The 8279-nt window shown below is 34.6% G+C and overlaps 1 long non-coding RNA gene across 3 annotated transcripts; it reads left to right on the top strand.

Moving 5' to 3' along the window:
* LOC110265798 lies at positions 2782-5307 on the top strand. Of its 3 annotated transcripts, XR_002352127.1 has the most exons (7): positions 2782-2944; positions 3089-3195; positions 3292-3745; positions 3856-3981; positions 4155-4865; positions 4978-5016; positions 5293-5307. It is a non-coding gene; the product is annotated as an uncharacterized LOC110265798 (long non-coding RNA). The 3 variants fall into 3 exon arrangements; XR_002352126.1 differs by lacking the exon at positions 5293-5307 and having other exon boundaries at positions 4978-5236; XR_002352125.1 differs by lacking the exons at positions 4155-4865; positions 4978-5016; positions 5293-5307 and having other exon boundaries at positions 3856-4069.

The raw sequence follows: 8279 nt of genomic DNA, 5'->3' as shown, positions 1-8279 counted from the left end.
AAGCCTCCGTTCTTTAACTTTTCAAAATAATACCAAATCAAACCTTCTAGGACCCTTTCCATGTTTTAATGTCCGAAAATAAGCCCCAAGGGTCTTAATTAGGTGTCACAGAAGTATACAAGCTTGTTGGGAAGGTGAAATAGTTTAAAAACAAAATTTTAGTTGAAAAACAGGGCATGTGCGTATGCACAGGGGTGTGCGTGTGCACGCCCAAAGAGATTTTCAAAAAGTGTGCGTACGCATAGAGGTGTACAACACAAGTACCAAATTTTACAATTCTGTTCGCTCGCACAAGGTGTGCTAGCACCCTCAACAGACTGCCCTTCCCAACGTGTGCGTGCGCACAAGTTGTAAAACTTCATTGGATGTGTGCATGCACAGGTTCGAAAAATCACAGGGGTGTGCGTGCGCACCTACCAGAAATCACAAAATTCTGTAACTTTGCAGAATTTCAGATTTTGACACCAAAATTTGAATGATCATAACTTCCTCTACAAAAATCCAAATTTTACAAACTTTATATCAATTGAAAGATTTTTCAATGAACTTTAATTATAAACAATTTCAACAAATTTGGAAAACTGAGGCACAAGTTATAATCCGTCAAAGTTCACAAAACCAATTTTTATCAAAAACCTCAAAACTTCAATTTTAACCAACTTTCCATTCAAAACCAATCGAAACCTGCTTAGTCATCATAAACCACTACCACACACAACATCTTCCCTTTTCATATCATTCTCCTCAATTCCACACCTAAATTACTCAACCATTGCACCATATATCACTACCAATCCATAATTTCCAATTCAATCATAATCCACACTCATAATCATCATCAACCAACAACAACCACAGTCCACAGCAACCAAAACAACTCCTCATCAATTCTAGAAATCATCACCAACAATATCTAATACTAACCAAATCCATTATAAGACTCATCCACACCAATCACACGATTCAAAACCACAAGATCATCTTCAACACATATCATCACACATCAAAATCCTTATTCAACAACATCCAAAATCATTATAAGGACTCATAATTCTCCTCATTCACCAATAACATTTTCACAACTCATCATCAATCATCAACAATACCAATAACTCTCAAAAACTTTAATAATTCTCAACATTCATCATCAACCACAATAACCAACAATCAATATCATCATCAACATCCATCTTCAATTCTCAACACCCACCAACACAACTCATCAATAATCATCATCTAATAATATGTAAATCATCACATTCAAACCCATTCATCCAACATCCAAACCATCATCAAGCATACATTTATATACAATTAACCATTCAATCACATCTTTCAACCTATCTTAAGGTCAACTAGCCTAAGTATCCATTAATATTACATATTACATAGAGGAGACCGAAACCATACCTTGGTCGTTTCCCAAAATGCTCACCGTACCAAGATTGGAATCCAACAAGCTTTCAACTCACCAACAAGTCACCAAAGCTCANATATATATATATATATCAAAATCAAAACCTAAGATACACAAAATAACTAAACACAAGGATTTAGTGAAACCTTACCTTACCCAACAAGATTATGGGTAAAATTCAATAATTACCCGCTACTAGAGATCACCTAAACAAGCAAAACCACAAAATCTACTCAAAACTATAACCCCAAAAATGCAGAATTCTAGGTCTGGAAATTGGAGTTTAAGACACAATTTCTTACCAGATTCTCTTAGATAGAAATGAAGAGCTTGACAAGAGCTTCGCGTGGCCGTAAACGGCTCGTCAATCGGAGTTCCGTAGCTCAAGTTATGGCTCCCAAAAGGTGGATGTGAATAGTAACATCACCCCTTCTCACTACAAAATTTTTATTTGTTTGTGGAAGTTTTTTAGTGAGAGTTATCAGAACCTCCACAATCAATTTTATTTGTAACTATTTTAAATATTTAACAAAAACTCCCACGGTTTGTTTTTAACCTAATAAATTATAAAAAGCCCAAATCAAACAAATATTTACCAAGCCCATACCAAAAATAAAAATAAAGGAGTTACTCGAGAAAGAGAACGAGGATCTGAAACCCTAAAATCTGGATTCTATCGCCACCGCCATTCATCTCCTTGCCGCTAAGTTTCCTCCGTCAACACGTCACCCGCTGGAGTTATGAATGGAGGACGAGGTGATCGTGGAGCCTCTCAATTTGTGGATTTCTCGCCTCTCGGAATAGTATTTCAGGGACGATTCCATTCAAATCGTTGAGATAATGCTTAGATATTCCATTTCTGCGTCGTCTTCCACGGCGGCTTCTTTTGCTGGTTCTGATTTTGCTCTGGCAGCTTGAAGCACTCAGAGCGCGGTTTCTTCACAGACTCGGTGGCACTGGATGAGAAGATCTGGAAGGTGAGCGAGCTGGAGTCTCTGAGAGCTTCGATTGAAGCTGCGTTCGAAGCTATCAGATCTCGTGGAACGAATTTTCATGTCGTTCCAAGTCATTACGGTGAGAATTTGTTTTTGTTTAGTACGAGATTTAAAATTTGTGGTTTTAATTATGTGAATTGTATATGACACATTCTGTATTATAGGAATTGACTGGTTTGAGTACAAGAGACAACCAAAGAAAGCAGACCAAGTGAATGTGGAAGGGCTTAGCTTCGATCTAATCCCAAATTGGATATAATCTGGAAGAAAGACTTAAGAAGGTTACAATTTTTAATATCCTTACTTTATGCCGTAGAGTTATCTATTTGGTTAAATTATGTAGTGTGCTTTGATATCCTTCTAAGCATTAATAAGCATTAATTTCTTTTCAGTGGAAGACTTGAAGGCCAATACAGAATATACTGGCTATACTGTGGCGTCAAATGTCGTTCAATGGTTTTGGGAGGTGGTCAAAACTTTTAACAAGGAAGACATGGCAAGATTTCTGAAATTTGCGACTGGAACATCAAAGGTGATTTACTATGAACATTGTTAATTTTCATACTCTACTTTTGTTTTGTTTGTAAAAGTATGGTGTAAACGGTTGTGCTGTTGTAGTTGTGTGTTTTGTTTTTTGTTGGCATAGACTTATAGTTGTAAGCTTGTTGGTAATCAGGTTCCTTTGGAAGGTTTTAAGGCCTTGCAAGGCATCTCTGGTCCTCAGAGGTTTCAGATTCACAAGGCATATGGAGCTCCAGATTGATTGTCGTCGGCTCATACATGGTGAGTTTTGTATGCAGTTTTCTTTTTCATATGCTACAAATCAGATGGCCGTCCCATCCTAATTTCTTTTTCCCTTTTCCCAATTACTTTCTACAGCTTCAATCAACTATACCTTCCAGAGTATACCTCTAAAGAACAGCTTCAAGAACGGTTGTTACTAGCCATTCATGAGGCCAGTGAAGGCTTTGGTTTTGGTTGACTTCTATCCTTCTCCCATATCTTTGCACAGCAGTTCTACCATTATGTCTTACACCTGTCATGTGGAGGTATTGTTTTTATTTCTTCAAAAATTTTGAATTTTTTATTTTTCTCTCTCTTAAAAATGAGTCAGTTACGAAGAGTTCTCTGTTTTTCAAATGATGATGAATGTGACTCAGATGGGAAGTTATTTATTTTTGTTGAGGACACGCAGCATCGAATGAGGAAATTTATGATGCTGTGTTGATGTGTTCATTATCAGATCGATTTTGCATATATGATGCTGTGTTGAGGACATGCATTTGGTGTTGTAGAGTCATTATCAGATCGATTTTGCATTCATTTTGATGTGGTAAGTATTCTTCTTACTGAGCAACATATTGCTGTGTGTGAATATCAATAAATACATATCTTATTGAGGATATTTAAAGAGGAATTTATGCTCTATATATTTAATTGCAGAATATCTCTCTCTGTGTGAACGATCTTCTCGCATGCTGTGGCTTTTTGTGTGGATCTGGTTGTGATGGAGGGTATCCCCTAAATGCATAGCGATACCTAGTCAGCTATAGTGTTGTCACTGAAGAGGTAATAAATCATCAGTTTTGCCTAGGCAGAATCCCACTGGGTGCAAAATCATTAAACATGGCTATTTCTTGGAGATCATAGATTTGTAGTTCTGCCATATAATTGAATTCTGCCTATTCTTATACAGACCTATGTAGCAGGAGATAGATTTGTTCTAATCATGGTCTTTTTAGGTTCTAAACTAGCTGGTCAAGGAGCACCCGACTATGGCACTCGGAGTATGCTTGCACCATTTAAGTTTCTGGTTTCTCTTTCTTCCAATATTCTTTGTTTTGGTGTATATGTTCACATGAACCTACATCAAGTTTATGATATGGAGAAGCATCATTGCATTGTCTCGTTTCATTGAAATTTGAGATTGTGTCTGTATATAAAGCATCACCATGGACTCGATCTGCTGGTTGAAGCATCATATTGTGATTATTATCAATGGTTGTAAAACAACCTTATTTCAGATTCTTATGATTTGTATTGACATATAGATCATCAAAACTCTCAATTAACTCTAATAAAAATAATTTGAAAAGAAAAAAAAAGGCTTCCTTTAAGATAATCGTTACATGAGATTACATTTCTTCTCATCTGCTCTTAGGTTGGGACTGTTCTCAAGATTGAGGATGCAAAAGCTGCAATCAATGCTCGAGCAAAATTTTTTATGATTCCAGCAATTGTTAAGGTTTGAATTTTGAGATCTTAGTAGTATATTAGGATGTCAGATAACAACTGCTAGTGCTTGGTCACAATGTTTTGTTATTTCTTTCATTTTCTTTTTCTTTTTCTTTATTTCTTTTTTTTTGGGCGCTCCGATCAATTACCAGGATGTTATGTATTACATTCAGAATGGTGAAGTTTTATACATTCCTGGCACAATGACTCCAACTGAAGTAAGGCTTAATTTAGAGATTCTATTAACATGAATGCTTGCTTCCTTAATGTCCACACCTTGTGCATCTTTTCGAGCATTCGTTTGATCTTCATTTATTATTCTTAATACAGATATTGTCTGCATGTGAAGCAGGAGCTAAAATGGTCGAGGTTGGCCTTCTAATGTTCTGTTTAGTTTACCATGTTGAAGAACATTCAAATAATCAAATATAGATAAGAGTGTGCATGTGCACACTTGTTGCATGGAGGAGTATGCACTTTTGGTTTTTCTTGCGTTGCATTTTTTCATCTGTTTTCGGCTCATAGGAGGGATGCACTAATCTCCTGATCCCGACTCTAATTTTTTCTAGATTTGTGCTGATAATTTTCATTTTACATTCTTGTTCTTCTATTAATACAATTAATATAAAGAATCAATTAATATAGATTTATCCGATTTCTGCACTTGGAGGATTTCAGTACATATCAACAATCAAGAAGCCTTTTCCTCATGTCTCTCTGGTTGCTTCTCAGGGGATAAATATGGGTAGTTTTTATAGTTTAGTGTTGATCATTCTCATAAATATTTATAGTTTTTATAGTTTTTATAAGGGATAAATTTTGTTCAAATATGTAATATTTTAATTTCCTTCTAAATTTTTAATGTGTCTTATTTAAAGATTTCTTTTAAATGATAATTGTTTAGTAGTATAATAATGTAATTCTAGTATTCAGATTAATTGTTTATGAATAATATTGACATCTTTGTGGAGGTTGAAACCCCACATGAATGTGTTTTTTTTAATTGGAAATTCTTTTTATGGGGTTCTAAACCGCCACAATAATTAGCCAAGAATTGCCACAAAACGCTAGCACAGAACCCCCACAAAAGGGATAGAAAACCGCCACCAAATGGAATTATGGGGGTTGTGAAAAACCACCACAAAGGAGCTCGTGGCACCTTCAATTTTGGGAGTTTTTGAAACTGCCACAATCCTTTTTGTGGGGTTTGAAACCGCCACAAACAGAAAAAAAAACTGCCACAAATGAGCAAAATCCTTGTAGTGTCTCCTTTCTTCTCTCAAATTGCACCCCTCTCTCTTTTTGCATCAAATGAGCTGAAATGCTCATTAATGGGTTTATATAAGTTGGGCCTTGGTCCGGTTTGGGTCCAGTCCAACCCGTTAGCATTTTTGGTCCGTTTAGCCCACTTTGAGTTAAAACCTTTAAAATTAGTGTCCGGTTTTTTATTCTAAATTATATTTATCCTTTCAAAATAATAAATCAACTTTCAAAATCTTATTTTCCAAAATACGCAGTACTGGAAAGACTAGAGCCGGTAGTGTCAGTTCGTATTTTTACAAAAACTTTTCGAAAGAAATACATTTTCCAACTCAGAAAAATTCATTAAAATCAAATTTCACTTTTTTATTTTCAAATTAAAACTTCTAAATTTTGAATCTATCCCGGGTACTAAAATTATTATTATTATTAAAACGGCTTTACGTGAAAAACTCCGGTTCTTACATCGGACGAGAAACGCGAAGAAAAAGAATAAGAAACACGAAAAAGAGCGGCGTGATTTCATGCGCGCGTTATGTAAGTGGGTTTTGTTGGATTAGGGTTAATAACTTGTTTGGACTTGTTTGCCAAAAAGGTTTGTATGTGTAGCAGGAATAAATTAATAGACATATTAATATTTATTATTCACTTGTCTAATATAAAATCAATTTTCTTACTAAAAAGTTAAGGAGTTAAGTCTCAAAGTGATTATTGAAGTTACACTCGAGTCTCAAAATGGTCTCCCAAATTAATAGTTATCTAATTTTGTTCTCAAACTTGTATTCTGATATTCATAATAGTCCCTAAAACATTTTCCGTCTATCATTGCTATTGAAAAGTTGAGCTAAACTAATTCTTTCAATGTTGGCATTGTAATGACTAGCTGATGTAGCGAAAGAAACCCTATTTTTGCAATTTAGTCTTCTTATACACCAACACTTCATACTTCTATTTCATTGCATTGTATGAAAATCTCAACTTTTAAAGACCCACAATTCCTCTTAACCTTCCTCCATTCCATACTCTTTCAAATGAACTACCACGAATGCCAACCCACCGCCAGAAAATGCCACTGCATCAACGCCGCCTAAGAAGAAGAATGAGACGACAAATAGCAACAAAAAGGAGAAGAACATGAATAACAAGAAAATGAAAAAACTTAATGGCGGTATCCTTACTTCGTTCTCAGTCCTCGACGTGCAAGAATACCGCAACCCTACCGCCACGCTCCGCCACCATTCCAACCATGACAACTACTACTCCCACATCGAAAAAAATAAGAGTTTAGAAAAGCATTTAGAATGGGAAGAGCAACGTTCAATTTAATTTACGACGACCTCAATTTGATGATCGCAAAGAAAGACCCCACCTTGAGGAATGTGATTCCAATACGGCAGCGTGTGGCTTATGTGCAATTTAACTTGTTAATAAAATGGGAATTAAAGTTGTTTTATGATTATATGAAAAGAGTAGAATAAGTTGGGAATTAGGTTTTAATGGAGGGGAAAGGGATTAAATTACAAAAAAAAAAAATTCTTTTACCACATCAGTTAGTCATTAAGTGCGAGCGTTCTAGGAATCAGTGCATACAGTTTAGTTTTTTTTATGATAAGTGGATAGACAGAAAATATTTTAAAGACTACTAGAAATTATGGAGTGTAATTTTAAAGACAAAATTAAATAACTATTAACTTAAGATACTATTTCGAGATTCAAATATAATTTTAGAAATAATTTTGAGGTTTAATTTAAAGTTAACCAATTATTTTTAATGTGATTAGACGATTGTATAAAATGTTTTATACTAATTTAACGTCAAAATTAAATTCTTAAAAAATTACTATTATTTAATTATTATAACAAAAAGTTGATGTTAACTGCTCTACAAACAGCAACTCGCTGGGTAGACGATAAATAGAATAAAATAGAACATCCACCCTGAACTAATCAAATAATCATTATTATATTTACATTCCAATTAATAACTCGCGGTCACTTCCACAACAATTATCCTGGCTTTCTCATTTTTAAACCTCAACATGATGTGGCGTTAAAATAAGCGTTGTTAACGGATTTGATATGATAATAATAGACTTATTTTTAATTTGTTAATGTTACACTTTATTTCATTCAATTTGACTCTTAATTTTATTTCTTCTGTTACATGACTTACATCTCGTAATTTATTTAAAGACATTAAACCTAAGTCTTATCCATAATAACTACTTAATATTACTTTAATTAAAAGATTTTATTAGATGCCAAGCACTTCTTCGTTGTAGCGATAGCAAATCAAGTCAAATCAAATAACTGTAATAACTAACGGAACCCACGGAATCTCAAACGCCACCACGCTTCTCTATTTTTCTCCT

The sequence above is a fragment of the Arachis ipaensis genome, chromosome B08 (genome assembly GCF_000816755.2).
Source record: "Arachis ipaensis cultivar K30076 chromosome B08, Araip1.1, whole genome shotgun sequence".
Classification (NCBI taxonomy): domain Eukaryota; kingdom Viridiplantae; phylum Streptophyta; class Magnoliopsida; order Fabales; family Fabaceae; genus Arachis; species Arachis ipaensis.
The sequence above is the reverse complement of the archived record's forward strand: the minus strand, read 5'-3'. Positions and strand labels throughout refer to the sequence as shown.